Raw genomic sequence first — 18,244 nt, 5'->3', positions numbered from 1 at the left:
GGGCCGGTGCTAGACTATTTTGCGCCCTAGGTAAGACCAGCTACTTGCGCTCCCCCACCAAAAAAACTCCGCCATCCCCTGCATATGAAAAGACCCATTATACGAACAGAAGCAGTCTGAAGTCTGTGTACATCAGAATACATCTAAAACATTTGGGCTTGGTTAGGAGTCTGAAAATCAGCACAATGCTATTTAAATTTATTTAATCTTCAAAATATTTATGCAAAGGAACATCTAGTGTACAATGCCCCTTTAACATAATGATTAATCATGTGGAGTAAATAAATATTTGTATACATAGTTTTGGTCAGGGTTTTCAAAGCCTTGCTGTATTAATGTATGAGAGAGAAACAAAGAGAGAGAGAAAGAGAGAGAGAGAAAGAAAAAGAGAAAGAGAGAGAGAGTGGGGAGAGAGAGACAGAGAGGGGAAGAAGAGAGAGACATGGGGAGACGAGAGACAGAGAGAGGGAGAGAAAGAGAGAGAGAGAGAGAGAGAGAGAGAGAGAGAGGGGAGAAGAGAGAGAGAGAGAGAGAGAGAGAGAGAGAGAGAGGGGGAGAAGAGAGAGAGAAAGAAGGGGAGAAGAGAGAGAGAAAGAAGGGGAGAAGAGAGAGAGGGGGGGGGAGAAACAGAGAGGGGGAGAAGAGAGAGAGAGAGAGAGAGAGAGAGAGAGAGAGAGAGAGAGAGAGAGAGAGAGAGAGAGAGAGAGAGAGAGAGAGAGAGAGAGAGAGAGAGAGAGAGAGAGAGACAGAGAGAGGGACAGAGACACACAGAGGGGAGAGAGAGACAGAGGGGAGAGAGAGATAGAGCGGGGGTAGAGAGACAGAAAAGGGGTAGAGAGACAAAGAGGGGGTAGAGAGAGACAGAGAGGGGGTAGAGAGAGACATAAAGGGGGTAGAGAGGGAGACAGAGAGGGGGTAGAGAGAGACAGAGAGGGGGAGAGAGAGAGACAGAGAGGGGGAGAAAGAGAGACAGAGGGGGAGAGAAAGAGAGAGACAGAGAAGGGGAGAGAGAGGCAGAGAGGGGGAGAGAGAGACAGAGAGGGGAGAGAGAGACAGAAAGGGGAGAGAGACAGAGAGGGGAGAGAGACAGAGAGAGAGAGGGAGAGGGGAGGGAGAAAGAGAGAGAGAGGGAGAGGGGAGGGGAGGGAGAGAGACAGACAGAGGGGGAGAGAGACAGACAGAGGGGAGAGAGACAGACAGAGGGGAGTGAGAGAGACAGAGGGGGGAGAGAGACAAACAGAGGGGGAGAGAGACAGACAGAGGGGAGAGAGACAGACAGAGGGGAGTGAGAGAGACAGACAGAGGGGGGAGAGAGACAAACAGAGGGGGAAAGAGACAGACAGAGGGGGGGGAGAGGGGGTCAGAGAGAAACAGATGTAGTATATACACGTGGAATATATATGATTGGATCAGCCAATCGGATGGAACTTGATTCTGATTGGCTGATTCCATCAGCCAATCAGAATATTCCTACCTTAATTCCGATTGGCTGATAGAATCCTATCAGCCAATCGGAATTCGAGGGACGCCATCTTGGATGACGTCATTTAAAGGAACCGTCATTCGTCGTTCAGTCGTCGGCCAGGATGGATGTTCCGCGTCGGAGGTCTTCAGGATCCTGCTGCTCCGCTCCGGATGGATGACGATAGAAGATCCCGCTTGGATGAAGACTTCAATCGGATGGAAGACCTCTTCTGCCCCGCTTGGATGAAGACTTCTACCGGATGGAGGACCTCTTCTTGCTCAGCTTGGATGAAGAATTTGGCTCGGCTGGGTGAAGACGACTCAAGGTAGGGAGTTCCTCAGGGGCTTAGTGTTAGGTTTATTTAAGGGGGGTTTGGGTTAGATTAGGGGTATGTGGGTGGTGGGTTGTAATGTTGGGGGGGGGGTATTGTATATATTTTTTTTACAGGCAAAAGAGCTGAACTTCTTGGGGCATGCCCCGCAAAGGGCCCTGTTCAGGGCTGGTAAGGTAAAAGAGCTTTGAACTTTAGTAATCTAGAATAGGGTAGGGCATTTTTTGGGGGGGGCTTTGTTATTTTATTAGGGGGCTTAGAGTAAGTGTAATTAGTTTAAAATTGTTGTAAAATTTTTCTTATGTTTGTAAATATTTTTTTTATTTTTTGTAACTTAGTTCTTTTTTATTTTTTGTACTTTAGTTAGTTTATTTCATTGTAGTTATTTGTAGGTATTGTATTTAATTAATTTATTGATAGTGTAGTGTTAGGTTTAATTGTAACTTAGGTTAGGATTTATTTTACAGGAAAATTTGTAATTATTTTAACTATTTTAGCTATTAAATAGTTCTTAACTATTTAATAGCTATTGTACCTGGTTAAAATAAATACAAAGTTACCTGTAAAATAAATATTAATCCTAAAATAGCTATAATATAAATATAATTTATATTGTAGCTATATTAGGGTTTATTTTACAGGTAAGTATTTAGCTTTAAATAGAAATAATTTATTTAATAAGAGTTAATTAATTTCGTTAGATTAAAATTATATTTAATTTAGGGGGGTGTTAGTGTTAGGGTTAGACTTAGCTTTAGGGGTTAATACATTTATTAGAATAGCGGTGAGCTCCAGTCGGCAGATTAGGGGTTAATAATTGAAGTTAGGTGTCGGCGATGTTAGGGAGGGCAGATTAGGGGTTAATACTATTTATTATAGGGTTAGTGAGGCGGATTAGGGGTTAATAACTTTATTATAGTAGCGCTCAGGTCCGCTCGGCAGGTTAGGGGTTAATAAGTGTAGGCAGGTGGAGGCGACGTTGAGGGGGGCAGATTAGGGGTTAATAAATATAATATAGGGGTCGGCGATGTTAGGGCAGCAGATTAGGGGTACATAAGGATAACGTAGGTGGCGGTCGGCAGATTATGGGTTAAAAAAATTAAATCGAGTGGCGGCGATGTGGGGGGGGCCTCGGTTTAGGGGTACATAGGTAGTTTATGGGTGTTAGTGTACTTTAGAGTACAGTAGTTAAGAGATTTATGAACCGGCGTTAGCCCAGAAAGCTCTTAACTACTGACTTTTTCTGCGGCTGGAGTTTTGTCGTTAGATTTCTAACGCTCACTTCAGCCACGACTCTAAATACCAGAGTTAGAAAGATTCCATTGAAAAGATAGGATACGCAAATGACGTAAGGGGATCTGCGGTATGGAAAAATCGCGGCTGAAAAGTGAGCGTTAGACCCTTTTTTGAGTGACTCCAAATACCGGAGGTAGCCTAAAACCAGCGTTAGGAGCCTCTAATGCTGGTTTTCACGGCTACCGCCAAACTCCAAATCTAGGCCTAAGCTAGCTACAATATAACTAATAGTTATATTGTAGCTAGCTTAGGTTTTGCTTTTATTTCACAGGTAAGTTTGTATTTTTTTAAACTAGGTAGACTAGTTAGTAAATAGTTATTAACTATTTACTAACTACCTAGTTAAAATAAATACAAAGTTACCTGTAAAATAAAACCTTACCTGCCTTACACTAAAAATTAACATTACAATAAAATAAAATAAATTAAATTAATAAAATACAATTATCTAAATTACATAAAAAATAAACACTAAATTACACAAAATAAAAAACAAAAATATCAAAAATAAAAACAAATTATTCCTAATCTAATAGCCCTATCAAAATAAAAAACACACCCAATATTAAAAAAAACCTAGCCTACACTAAACTGCCAATGACCCTTAAAAGGGCCTTTTGCGAGGCATTGCCCCAAAGATATCAGCTCTTTTACCTGTTATAAAAATTACAAACACCACCAACAGTAAAATAACCCACATCACAATAAACCTAATAGATATATTAACCCCTAATCCACTATTAACCCACATCGCACTAAACCTAATAAAACTATTAACCCCTAATCTGACATTAACCCACAATGCAATAAACCTAATAAAACTATTAACCCCTAATCCACCATTAACCCACAATGCAATAAACCCAATAAAACTATTTACCCCTAATCCGCTAAACCCACACAACGCAAATAACTAATTAAATTACTAAGCCCCCTAACCTAACACCCCTTTAATGAACCACAATTATCTAAATTAAAAAATATTAACGGCTAGATTACGAGTTTTGCGTTATGAGTGAAAAAGCTTCATAGCGCTGCTTTTTCACTACCGCTGCTATTACGAGTCTTGTAGGTATAGCTGTACTGCACACTTTTTTGGCCGTCACGCAACGTAACTATTGCACTTTTTAAAAAGTCCTTTTTCAATGGGACTTTGACAGAGCCGGTATTACGAGTTTGCCAAAAAGTGAGCGGTACAGCCTATAACTACAAGATCTGTACCGCCACCTGAAAGTCAGTAGTTATGAGTTTTACGTTACAAATCTGTACCATAAAACTCAGAACTAAAGTGTTACAAAGTACACTAACAACCATAAACTACCTATTAACCACTAAACCGAGGCCCTCCCGTATCGCAAACACTAAAATAACATTTTTAAACCCTAATCTGCAGCTCCGGACATCGCCGCCACTATAATAAACATATTAACCCCTAAACCGCCGTACTCCTGCATCACAAACACTAGTTAAATGTTATAAACCCCTAATCTGCTGCCCCCAATGTCATCGCCGCCTACATACACTTATTAACCCCTAATCTGCTGTCCCTAACATCGCCGCAACCTACATTACTGTTATTAACCCCTAATCTGCTACCCCCAAAATCACCGCCAGCTAACTATACTTATTAAACCCTAATCTGCTGCCCCCAATGTCACTGCCACTATACTAAAGTTATTAACCCCTAAACCTAACCCTAAGTCTACCCCTAACGTAACCATAACCCTAACACCCACTAACTTTAACATAATTAAAATAATTCCAAATAAAAATTACAATTAATACCTAAATTATTCCAATTTAAAACTAAATAAATACTTACCTGTAAAATAAAACCTAAGATAGCTACAATATAAAGAATAGTTACATTGTATCTGGCTTAGGTTTTATTTTTATTTCACAGGTAAGTTTGTATTTATTTTAACTAGGTAGACTAGTTAGTAAATAGTTATTAACTATTTACTAACTATCTAGATAAAATAAATACAAACTTACCTGTAAAATAAAACCTAACCTGTCTTACACTAAAACCTACCATTACACTAAAAATAAATTAAATTTAAAAAAAAAAAAACATTTATCTAAATTACAAAATATAATAAACACTAAATTTCACAAAATAAAAAAGAAATTATCAAATATTTAAACTAATTACACTTAATCTAATAGCCCTATCAAAATAAAAAAAGCCCCCCCCCCAAAAAACAAACAAACTAGCCTACACTAAACTGCCAATGGCCCTTAAAAGGGCCTTTTGTGGGGCATTGCCCTAAAGAAATCAGCTTTTTTACCTGTAAAAAAAAAATATATAAACAACCCCCCAACAGTAAAACTCACCACATATGTAACCAAGGCACGATCGGTACTCCGCTTCCATTTGAAGGCAGATGCCAAATAATTACAAAGGATGTGTGTGTCACCATCTGTAACAATCATCTGCTAGTGCAGGCAGGAGGTGTAGAAGGGAATCCAGGAGGCGTGTGGAAGGCCCAGCAGTGATGGGGGGAGGGAGTGGGGGTCCCTATACTGCAGAAAATAAAATATAAAGGTAGAGGGAGGGAAGGGGACACTACACTACCAAAAAAATTATAATACCCCCCCACGCATATTTAGCTATTTTTAAGATACTGGCAGACATTGTTAGAGGGGGGAGGGTTATAGAGCTGTTGGGAGGGATCAGGGAGGATGGAGGGATTCTACAATGCAAAATATATATATATATATATATATATATATATATATATATATATATATATATATATATATAGATAGATATTTAAAAAGCCTTCAATTTTCAAATTGGCAGATTGCTAATACCTGAGATGGGGGTGACCAGTGGGGGTGAGGGAGGGAAGGGGGCTGTTTTGGAGGGATCAGGTAGGGATCAGGCGGAGGGAGGTGTCAAATGGGAGGTTAATCGCTACACTAAAGCTAAAATTAACATTACAAACTACCTAATTACCCTATTCACTGCCGGGAATATTAGAAGTGTGGTGTGCAGCTCCAGTTAGCAGTCTTCTAATTACCAATTACAATTATTTTAACATGATCACATTTGGCGGTGAAATGATGGCATGAAATATACCGAAATGGGCCTAGATCAATACCTTGTGTTGTCTACTTTTATTTATTTTTTTAGTTTAGACAAGTAAATAGAAAAAAACAAGACTCTATTTCTGTTTAAATGCAGTGATAGCAAAATGCTAAAAATCCGGGCAAGTTTTTCTCTGATATTCCCGTTAGTGAATGTGTTAAACAACTAACACATGCTTTTATTAAGATGACATTTTGGGGATCAGCTCCCCATAATCAGACTTTCAGGAAGGGGAGCCTATCCCTGAAACACCACCTTAATAAAAGAATGTGTTAATTGTTTAATCTAGTGAGTGTGGTCCTATGTTATATATATATATATAGGCTGAGTTAATGCCTTATCTACCTTGCTTTCCTATTTCCTGAAAGCTAAGCATACATACCTGCATAAGGTTAACTTGTTCCAGAAACCAAGAAAACGTACCTGACACCTGTGTATGCTCACTTTGTTTGCGAGACCTAGCATGCTTACCTTGCACATGCGTTTGCTCATCTGGTTCTGCTGATGCTCCTCATATTAATAATAGGAGACAAATGGAGAGAAAATTAAGTATTTATTTACCTAAAAATATTAACAATTTATTTGTGAATCAAAAGCATAAAGATTATGATAACAAGTAAGAGAGTGGCAAACATTTTTTTATTTTTGGGGAACATTTAAAATGGTGGGACACAGCCCATGCTGCTTACATGGATGAGCCTCCACTGGGAGAAAGAATAATGAAGACCCACATTGGGGCTTTGGTACTGAGATCAAAAGTGAGTGGGGACCAGGCATGTGGAGTGACAGCAAGGGATTAGCCATGTTATGAGAAGGGTAATTTCATTGAATAAAGGTGAGAGATGGATGGAGGCAAATGATAGTCCCATAACGGCAAGGGGCAAACATATACTGTTCTATTTCAGAATTCAATCAAAATAAAAAAAAAATAGTAAAAATAGGCTAACCCAGCCATGCATCTTTGCTCTCTATGACCTACTGAAGGATTACTTGGAGCCAAGAGCTTAGGATGCATGTCTCTCCTGATTTGAAACATTAGCCACAACTTGATATTATAAGTCCATGGTAAATCACATTTTCCAGCAAGGGATTATTGAGGCCTACATTGCTCTAGCGCAACCTAGAGTTTCAATGGAGATAATGACCATGCTAAATAGCACTAGTGTTACAAATGAAAAGTTATCATTTGCGCTCTAGCAAAGGTCGAAACTGAGCTAGAACATTTAATGAAACTTGAGACCTGAGGTAAAGTATAAAGGTTTAAATATTTTTTTACAAAACACATCAAAAACATATCAAAATAAAGTATTACAGTCATATATACACTTTTATAAAAAATATTTTCATGATGATTAAAAAGGTTTTAAATTAGTAAAATTGGATATGGTATATGGAAAGTTATTTGGAAAGGGCTCCAATGTCTAAATTTGTGTGTTTGTATGTATACATGTCTATATATTTGTATATGTGTGTATACATGTGTAGTTATATGTTTATAGGTGTAAATATGTATGTAAACACTTACACGCATACATACTGTACATATATATACATATAAACACATATATACACATATACACATATAAATACACTTTTGAGACCTTCCCACTTATATGCCTTGTGACATGCAATATAATTTTTATGTTTATATGTTTCAATGTGTTTTTATAGAAATACTTTATAGTACTATGTGGTTCTTTTTATTTTTAAATATATATATAAATATAAATATATATATATATATATATATATATATATATATATATAAATAAATAAATAAATAAATATATGTATGTGTATCTAGATATAACTATTTATTTTAGATATGTAGAATTCCTAATGTACCTTCGGCTTTAGATCAGTTGATCTAGTACAGTGTGCAGGCTAGTTAGCAAGTGATTACTAATAGTTGTTTTTTTAAAGCACCCCTTAGATGTCTATGGATAGAAGGAGTAAGCGTGGTAGAGATATTCAAAGTCCTGAGTCTTAGTGCTAGGGTTACCACCTCGGCCATGTTTTCCTGGACACTTATGAGTTACACATGCTGCAGGGTATGCAGAGGGGAACATGAATAGTGCTGTCTAGGATCACTATTAGTGTGTTGTCCAGGAGTGCAATTCATGTTTCCCTCTGCACACCCTGCAGCATGTGTAACTAATATGTGTCCAGGAAAACATGGCAGAGGTGGCAACCGTACTTAGTGCGCTTGTGTCTTTTGCTCTTGCACTATCCTACTTTCATCTTGTAATAACAGTGCTAATGCAGCCATTCTAATTTTTTACTTTGAGCGCAGTTAGGCCTAGATTTGGAGTTTGGCGGTAGCCGTGAAAACCAGCGTTAGAGGCTCCTAACGCTGGTTTTAGGCTACCGCCGGTATTTGGAGTCACTCAAAATAGGATCTAACGCTCACTTTTCAGCTGCAACTTTTCCATACCGCAGATCCCCTTACGGAAATTGCGTATCCTATCTTTTCAATGGGATTTTTATAACTCCGGTATTTAGAGTCATTTCTGAAGTGAGCGTTAGACATCTAACGACAAAACTCCAGCCGCAGGAAAAAAGTCAGTAGTTAAGAGCTTTCTGGGCTAACGCCGGTTTATAAAGCTCTTAACTACTGTGCTCTAAAGTACACTAACACCCATAAACTACCTATGTACCCCTAAACCGAGGTCTCCCCACATCACCGACACTCGAAAAAAAAATTTAACCCCTAATCTGCCGACCGCCACCTACGTTATCCTTATGTACCCCTAATCTGCTGCCCCTAACACCACCGACCCCTGTATTATATTTATTAACCCCTAATCTGCCCCCCTCAACGTCGCCTCCACCTGCCTACACTTATTATCCCCTAATCTGCCGACCGCAATGCGCCGCCACCTACGTTATCCTTATGTACCCCTAATCTGCTGCCCCTAACACCGCCGACCCCTATATTATATTTATTAACCCCTAATCTGCCCCCCTCAACGTCGCCTCCACCTGCCTACACTTATTAACCCCTAATCTGCCGACCGGACCTGAGCGCTACTATAATAAAGTTATTAACCCCTAATCCGCCTCACTAACCCTATCATAAATAGTATTAACCCCTAATCTGCCCTCCCTAACATCGCCGACACCTAACTTCAATTATTAACCCCTAATCTGCCGACCGAATCTCGCCGCTATTCTAATAAATGTATTAACCCCTAAACCTAATTCTAACCCTAATACTAACACCCCCCTAAGTTAAATATAATTTAAATCTAACAAAATTAATTAACTCTTATTAAATAAATTATTCCTATTTAAAGCTAAATACTTACCTGTAAAATAAATCCTAATATAGCTACAATATAAATTATAATTATATTATAGCTATTTTAGGATTTATATTTATTTTACAGGTAACTTTGTATTTATTTTAACCAGGTACAATAGTTATTAAATAGTTAAGAACTATTTAATAGCTAAAATAGTTAAAATAATTACAAATTTACCTGTAAAAGAAATCCTAACCTAAGTTACAAATAAACCTAACACTAGACTATCAATAAATTAATTAAATAAACTACCTACAATTACCTACAATTAACCTAACACTACACTATCAATAAATTAATTAAATACAATTGCTACAAATAAATACAATTAAATAAACTAGCTAAAGTACAAAAAATAAAAAAATATTTACAAACATAAGAAAAATATTACAACAATTTTAAACTAATTACACCTACTCTAAGCCCCCTAATAAAATAACAAAGCCCCCCAAAATAAAAAAATGCCCTACCCTATTCTAAATTACTAAAGTTCAAAGCTCTTTTACCTTACCAGCCCTGAACAGGGCCCTTTGCGGGGCATGCCCCAAGAAATACAGCTCTTTTGCATGTAAAAAAAAACATACAATACCCCCCCCCAACATTACAACCCACCACCCACATACCCCTAATCTAACCCAAACCCGCCTTAAATAAACCTAACACTAAGCCCCTGAAGATCTTCCTACCTTGTCTTCACCATACCAGGTTCACCGATCCGTCCTGAAGAGCTCCTCCGATGTCCTGATCCAAGCCCAAGCGGGGGGCTGAAGAGGTCCATGATCCGGCTGAAGTCTTCATCCAAGTGGGGCAGAAGAGGTCTTCCATCCGATTGAAGTCTTCATCCAAGCGGCATCCATCTGGAGCGAAGCGGCAGCATCCTGAAGACCTCCACCGCGGAACATCCATCCTGGCCGACGACTGAACGACGAATGACGGTTCTTTTAAATGACGTCATCCAAGATGGCGTCCCTCGAATTCCTATTGGCTGATAGGATTCTATCAGCCAATCGGAATTAAGGTAGGAATATTCTGATTGGCTGATGGAATCAGCCAATCAGAATCAAGTTCAATCCGATTGGCTGATCCGATCAGCCAATCAGATTGAGCTCGCATTCGATTGACTGTTCCGATCAGCCAATAGAATGCAGGCTAAATCTGATTGGCTGATTGGATCAGCCAATCGGATTGAACTTGATTCTGATTGGCTGATTCCATCAGCCAATCAGAATATTCCTACCTTAATTCCGATTGGCTGATAGAATCCTATCAGCCAATCGGAATTCGAGGGACGCCATCTTGGATGACGTCATTTAAAGGAACCGTCATTCGTCGTTTAGTCGTTGGCCAGGATGGATGTTCCGCGGTGGAGGTCTTCAGGATGCTGCCGCTTCGCTCCGGATGGATGCCACTTGGATGAAGACTTCAATCGGATGGAAGACCTCTTCTGACCCGCTTGGATGAAGACTTCAGCCGGATCATGGACCTCTTCAGCCCCCCGCTTGGGCTTGGATCAGGACATCGGAGGAGCTCTTCAGGACGGATCGGTGAACCTGGTATGGTGAAGATAAGGTAGGAAGATCTTCAGGGGCTTAGTGTTAGGTTTATTTAAGGGGGGTTTGGGTTAGATTAGGGGTATGTGGGTGGTGGGTTGTAATGTTGGGGGGGGGGTATTGTATGTTTTTTTTAACAGGCAAAAGAGCTGAACTTCTTGGGGCATGCCCCGCAAAGGGCTCTGTTCAGGGCTGGTAAGGTAAAAGAGCTTTGAACTTTAGTAATTTAGAATAGGGTAGGGCATTTTTTTATTTTGGGGGGCTTTGTTATTTTATTAGGGGGCTTAGAGTAGGTGAAATTAGTTTAAAATTGTTGTAATATTTTTCTGATGTTTGTAAAATAAATATTAATCCTAAAATAGCTATAATATAATTATAATTTATATTGTAGCTATATTAGGATTTATTTTACAGGTAAGTATTTAGCTTTACATAGGAATAATTTATTTAATAAGAGTTAATTAATTTCGTTAGATTTAAATTATATTTAACTTAGGGGGGTGTTAGTATTAGGGTTAGACTTAGCTTTAGGGGTTAATACATTTATTAGAATAGTGGCGAGATTCGGTCGGCAGATTAGGGGTTAATAATTGAAGTTAGGTGTCGGCGATGTTAGGGAGGGCAGATTAGGGGTTAATACTATTTATGATAGGGTTAGTGAGGCGGATTAGGGGTTAATAACTTTATTATAGTAGCGCTCAGGTCCGGTCGGCAGATTAGGGGTTAATAAGTGTAGGCAGGTGGAGGCGACGCTGTGGGGGGCAGATTAGGAGTTAATAAATATAATATAGGGGTCGGCGAAGTTAGGGCAGCAGATTAGGGGTACATAGGGATAATGTAAGTAGCGGCGGTTTACGGAGTGGCAGATTAGGGGTTAATAATAATATGCAGGGGTCAGCGATAGCGGGGGCAGCAGATTAGGGGTTAATAAGTGTAAGGTTAGGGGTGTTTAGACTCGGGGTACATGTTAGAGTGTTAAGTGCAGATGTAGGAAGGGTTACCGCATATCAAACAATGGGGCTGCGTTAGGAGCTGAACGCGGCTTTTTTGCAGGTGTTTGGTTTTTTTTCAGCTCAAACAGCCCCATTGTTTCCTATGGGGGAATCGTGCACAAGCACGTTTTTGAGGCTGGACGCGTCCGTAAGCAACTCTGGTATCGAGAGTTGAAGCTGCGTTAAAAATGCTCTACACTCCTTTTTTGGAGCCTAACGCAGCCTTTATGTGGACTCTCAATACCAGAGTTATTTTTATGGTGCGGCCAGAAAAAAGCCGGCGTTAGTTTTTCGGGTCGTTACCGACAAAACTCCAAATCTAGCAGTTAGCGAGTAAGCGGAAACATTTTTTGTTCACCACTTGTAATCTGGCCATAAGTGTTCAATTCCATTCTATAAGCCTCATCAATATTCATTCAGCATTCCCTTGAAGTACTCCTGACTGACATATCTTATGGCACTCTTCCCTACCTAAAGGATGATTGTTTGGTAACTTAAAGCTCATTTCCATTGAGGTGGTCAAGTTTGGAAACTTATGATAAAAACATTAATCTCCATTAAAGTCTAAGGAGATTTTGGCCTAGTTTCCATTGAGTTGGTAAATTGTGGAAACTGGTGATAGAAACGTTTATTTTTATTAAAACCTATGGAGATTCTTTTATGTTACCACCAGTGTTCCCTCTAAGGCCAGTTTTGTGTGTGGCCCAGCAGTTAACCAGATAATAAGAGAACCATACCATGCAGTCTGCATTGTGCAGTGTTTGCTAGTTGCAGGGTGTGGTTACCTACTGAACTATTTCAAAGCTAGGCCGCACACAAAACAGGCCTTAGAGGGAACACTGGTTACCACCTGTTTCCAAACTTTACCACCTAAATGGAAACTAGGCATTTTTATGTAACCACCAGTTTCCAAACTTTACCACCTCAATGAAAACTAGGCAATATTATGTTATGTGTATATATTCAAGTGTCTAACATTTTGTCACTGTCTATGGGCTTGCATCAATTGAAGTGGTAAAGTTTGGAAACTGGTGGTAAAAATATTTATCTCTGTAAAGTGATACCACCAGTTTCCAAACGTTATAACCACCATGAAAACTAAGCCTATGTCTCTTCTGTTTAAGAGTAAATAGAAACTCTTTCACCTAGTTTCCATGTCTGTTGTTGTTGTTGAAATAATTAGTATTTATCAGGTTTAAGTGTACATTTTATATTTTTAAGCAGTAAACAGTGTTTCTCCTTTAAGTACAAATGAAACTTTGAGCTTGCATTACTATCCTTCAGAAGAATGATAACATTGTGAATGTTTTGGTTTTCTTTTTTTATAAAAAAAAGTTCTCTCTTGTGTTTGGCTTTGTCGCAGAGAGAAAGATTTGTACTTTACATTTAAAGCGGCAGTACTGGTGTTCTATGTTATAAAGAATGATAAATATAAATTGCTAACTAAAAAAATAAGTATTTATATTATATTCTGTCACAGAATCTAACTTAAAACTGATCATTTTATTTCAGTGGCAGTCTGCTGTCAAACTGAATCTCACTGATATTACAGAACTCTTTGTTATTAAAATAACCCCCCAGAGTTCAATAAATAAATGAGATATTATTTAATGAATTGATTTAAGTGACACTTTAACAAATATATAACTATATGGTTACTAACCAGTCTAGAACTATAACTGCAATAAGTTTTATTGCTGCTTAACAGCTAAGCCGTGGTCTATAATAAGTGTCTACAATAAACACCCCTATTAAGGCAATAGGGGACTGCAAACAAAGGATGTAAGATTTTATCTGATTTTACTGAATTTACATAACTTGCTAACTTATCTGATTATAGTTTTGATCTAACAAAACTGATTTCTTTTACAGGGACAAGACTGGATGATTCTTTATTTCTTAATAATACCGTTTTTGCAGGGAACTGTGTTGCTACTACAGAAAATAACATTTTCCCTATTTGTTTAACAGAACAAAGGTGTTCTCATGAGACTTATAAGCCTTCTTATCCTGAATTAAGGGTAACGTTAAGTTGCAGGCTGCTAGAAGAGATCTACATTCCTCGGTTGTGCAGTGAGGTCAAATGTCCTGTCTGGAACTGATGACGTCAGGTAGTACCTGGTTTTCTATAATTTAGTTGGGTGACAAACCTAGAGGGGGAAGTAGTATTTTTTTTCCTTCACATAAAAAGTTTATTAACCTAAAACCCAAATACATCTTTAGGCCTAGCTTAATAGCTAAATAACTAGGCATCTTGCTAAGCATACTCCTACTGGAAAATAACTAAATTCCCTATAATATACCATTAGGTGAAGGGAATCTTATAAGAGTTGTATTATACTCAGAGCAAGAAAGTAAGTTTAAGACAGATAAACTAGGCTTTGGTCAGAGGTGTTCCATGAAGAGTATATGAGGAGGTAAGCTTCTCTAAAAGCACAAAGGTACTTTACCAGTAAAAACCCACCTAGGTATAAATAGGGTGAGAAAGGTACATTGTAGGCTTGAAATGCCGTACCTAAAGCTTCCTCAGGGTTGTAGAGTCCTCTTTAGAAGGAATACTCTGCCTAAGGTTAATAGGGTGTATATGGTTTAAAAGTCTAAAAGTGCAAAACTGAAAAGGGTCCCTAGAATAGGGTAAACCTGTTAAAAGAAGCTAATAAAGTTAAGGCATAGCCGATAACACAAATCCTCCTGATCTTTAGGAACTTAAATTAGTCCAGGGTCAAACATGACTCTAGGATGTTTTGTTTACTAGGCCAAAGTAAATAGACAATCAAACTGAAGGTAAATATGAAGCTGTTGGTAAGTCTTAAACTAAAACTAGCTTATATTACTTGCTCAATTAAACCAATGGATTACATGTTTTTTACCATATATTCTGAGTATTATACTTTAATAGTTACACTGCTCAGAAATAACTAGAGGGGTGATTATTGATACTAATCACCCGTTTGGAACTGTATTACAAACTAATATGACAATAAACAAGTGGTATAGTTAATATACTCATGTATCTATGTAACTGCAAATGGATATGATATCATAATCAATGATTAGTTTACTATTTTACAAAATATTCTAAAGGACTATGACTTGATACAAATCTGCTTATTAATCAAGGATGATTTGTTTATTTTTATTCCAGGTATCAACTTATTCTTGCTGGAAAAAGAGTGACAGATATGACAAAATTATACTTAATATGTGAAAACTACATCCAAGTGAAGCATTACTATGATGTAATAACAAAATGTTGCATGTTTAATATTTTTTTTTTCAGGTCTCACATCTCATAGCAAGTAGAGATGTGATGTGACATCATTTTATAGAAATATACTTAATGTGCTAGTTCTTATGTTATAGTAGTCAAGCTTAAACTGACAGATGCTTAATCCATTTAAGGGATCACCATGTTCTGGGCCATCCTCATTCAGTGCCAAGTGTTCCTCATGGATCCATGATGTCTATCAAATACCTGATCCACGCAATGGAAGCCTAATACAGACACAAACATGATGTTTAATCAACCAAAAACCAGCACAATAACTTGTTATACAGTTGCTCCACACATTCTCCTGGGCTACATACACAGAAATAAAGTTGTTCTGAAACAATCTGGTGGTTTAAACCTGACAGCAACCACACACTATACAATAACTTGGTTTACGTTGATGCCTTAAGAAAGAAATTGCAAACTTTACACTTTATTTTTTTTCTTGGTGATGCAGCATTGCATCCACTTAAAGGGATATAGACTGTATACACAAGTCTTGACTGACTTTTGATATTTTTCTACACCAATAAATGTTAAAATATTTAATAAGTTGAATTTTACCCTATTCAGGTACTAAATCACTGTGTACCTGATAACAAGACATTTATCGAGATTACCTTGTCTTATTCACTCGTGACAGGTCATCTCGAGAGGGGGATTATGTCAGAACAGTTGTCTGGTAAAATTCAACATTTTTATATTGCATATTAATCACATATGTCTGTGCTATATAATATAGGGGTAAAATGTATCATGTGTATTTACTTATAGATTTAGGTACACATACACATATATATTATTTTTCATTATTAATATGTAGCTATTAGCTAGTGTTGCTTGTCAGTATATAATTGCTTACTGCAACATTTTTGTACTTTATCAAAATAATTCATGTTTACTTACTATGATATTCAAGGTCTCTGACATAGCTGCATGATTTCTATCATTATATTATTGATATAAATATCCACATGTTTTTCATACATGGTTCCAGTAAGTCTCTTTTTCTATAAACATTAGTGGGGTTCAACCTTGGTTAATGGTCAAATAGAGATACTGACTTGTTTTTCAGAATATATTTACAAAATACATATTTGTCTATTATAGCTTAGTGACGAGTGCCATCTTCCAAGGGAAAAATATTCTTACTGCTAAATCTTAGCTTATTAACAAAAATGTTAATTAATCTGTAATTAGTATTAGCCAATCATTTATTTGAAACCTAACCTTATCAGTGGGGGTGGAGTTAAGAGCTTTCCATAAAATACACACCCACAAAAGGAGAGGGGAACACAAGCAGACAGCACAAGAGGCCACACTGAGCATGCATGATAACCACACCCTATCCAGAGGAGATGGGAGGCTAAGCTGACCAGATAGACAAGTCAGGATAATGGCAAGAGAGGGTCCAGGGGTAACCTTAGAGGGTCTTTTAACACTGAACCCCAGTGAAGGATCCCACAATGTTGATAAGTATGAAACAAACCTATATGAAACAGTTTTGTTAATATGATTTATGCTCTTTACATTTATATTCAAAGTTTTATTATTGAATCAGGTGAGTTAATCAATTCTGGTTTGCCTTTTATAGTCACAAATATTTGTGTTAGGTAATTCCTGTTAACCCGGTCTTATCTGTCGACAATAACACTGGGTTAATCAGGAATCTGGTAATAATATAATTTTCTTATGGTTTGCCAGGATTATTAGTTTACCTGATTCTTGCCAGCTATGCTGAGATTTTATATAACAAAAGTTTCTGTTTCTCTATTATACATGCAAGTTACTGCAAATAAAATAATTTAGTGATTGTTTTCATTAGTTTTAACCTGATAATCATTAAATCATTGTAATGATGTTTGCTTATTGATTTGTTTTATTCAAATATTGCTTATTATTTCTAATAATTCTTTTAATAAAATAAGTTTGTTTATTGATCTGGTCTCAGTTTAATTAATAGACAAATCAGAACTAAAATGATTCAGGTTTTATATATATATTATCCTTTGCAAATGATATAATTCAGAGTGTTATTAAATTGCACACATTGCCCCTGCAAAGTTGGTAACCGCTATTATATAAATATTAGTTACATTATCAGAATGATATAGAGGTTCCATAATATTTATTGTGTCTAAACACATAATACACTTTGCAGGTACACTACTGAAATAATAATAATAATAATAATAATAATAATAATAATAATAATAAGGATAATATTCATAACAAAACTGTGTAAACTAGTAGCATAAAACATCTTCATAAACTTTGGCCTAGTTTCCATTGAAGTGGTAAAATTTGGAAACTGGTAGTAAAAACATTTATCTCGATTAAAGTCTATAGAGGATTTTTATGTTATCACCAGTTTCTAAACTTTACCACCTCAATGGAAACAATGCCTTTAATGGAGACAGTTTACCACTAGTTTACACAGTTTACAACAGCAATGGAAACTAAGCTCTTGTGTATACACCACTCCTTTATTCAATACTATATCACTGTAAAACATTGGGCTAGTTTCCATTGAAATGGTAAAGTTTGAAAATTGGTGGTAAAAACATTTATCTCCATTAAAATCTAAAGAGAATTTTTATGTTGCCACCGGTTTCCAAACTTTACCACCTCTATGAAAACTAGCTCATTGTCTAATATTATTTTAATGTCATATGCTCTGAATACAACTGTCATTGGTTATCATTATACCTACATGTATACATGTATATATACACTGTTTCAAGGGTAATAATTGTTGTCGTTTTGCAGCTATTGATGTCTGTGACACTCGAGTATGGAGTGATTGACTGCTAACGGTCCTGTAAATGAGAGTGGGTCCATTTTAATGTAAACACTATCTTTTTTTTTGAACATACTACCTGTGAAACTTCCCAGCAAAAAAAAACCTTAAATGTAATCATAATACTTGTTAGACATTTA

The 18,244-nt window shown here is 37.1% G+C and overlaps 1 long non-coding RNA gene across 1 annotated transcript in view; it reads left to right on the top strand.

The window, feature by feature from the left end:
• The window catches only part of LOC128645838 (uncharacterized), a 198,215-nt gene extending 181,199 nt beyond the window's left edge, over positions 1–17,016 (top strand). The window contains exons 3-4 of the long non-coding RNA XR_008400148.1: positions 14,005–14,144; positions 15,179–17,016. This is a non-coding gene — a long non-coding RNA (uncharacterized LOC128645838). The remainder of the gene's footprint in view (positions 1–14,004; positions 14,145–15,178) is intronic.
• Positions 17,017–18,244: the final 1,228 nt, after the last annotated feature.

This window comes from Bombina bombina, chromosome 1 (assembly GCF_027579735.1).
Source record: "Bombina bombina isolate aBomBom1 chromosome 1, aBomBom1.pri, whole genome shotgun sequence".
In the NCBI taxonomy this organism is placed as follows: domain Eukaryota; kingdom Metazoa; phylum Chordata; class Amphibia; order Anura; family Bombinatoridae; genus Bombina; species Bombina bombina.
The sequence above is the reverse complement of the archived record's forward strand: the minus strand, read 5'-3'. Positions and strand labels throughout refer to the sequence as shown.